Source organism: Esox lucius, chromosome 19 (genome assembly GCF_011004845.1).
Source record: "Esox lucius isolate fEsoLuc1 chromosome 19, fEsoLuc1.pri, whole genome shotgun sequence".
NCBI classification, from domain to species: Eukaryota; Metazoa; Chordata; class Actinopteri; order Esociformes; family Esocidae; genus Esox; species Esox lucius.
The window spans coordinates 749,837-750,479 of NC_047587.1; positions in this window are offsets into that span (position 1 = coordinate 749,837).

Below are 643 nucleotides of genomic sequence, written 5' to 3' on the forward strand. Positions count from 1 at the left end.
ATTAATCAAACCTTGGTGACTGGATCCTGGATGCTGCCGTAAGTCACCACGCAACGTGGGCAGCATAGCCGCTTTCAAATAGCTTAAATCAGACCAAGTGTTCTCTTGGCAGATGTCTGTCTGACTGCTGTGGAGCATCAGATTCGTTACCAAGCTACTTTTATTAATTCACCTGCTGGTCACATGTATTTGTATATGTGTCTAGTTGAATAGGGGCGTGTCATTTTATGATTAGGTAATTTTGCAGAAGCTTATGCTGAGCAATGTGCATTCAGCCATCACTGGTCATTTCGAAGCACAGTGTACAGTACATACCCCATATCAATAATAGGAGACCATGTGAAGATCTGACTTCGTAAATAGACTGAATGGGAGAGGGCTGAAACCCACGCATTCGTGTAGACCAGTACAAGCGGCTACTGACACCAACAGACATCAACTTCATCTGGTAGGGGGAGGTTGTTAGATGGATGCAATCCAAGAGTGAGCTCCAAATGTTTATTTGCCTTGTGTTTCGTTTTTTTGGTATTATGTGGTTCGTTGTGTTTAAAACAACAGTGAAATAAAAAAACAAAACAGCATGAATGAAGCTCTAAAATAAAATAAAAAAAAATACAAATTTGCTTATATTTCATTAGTCATT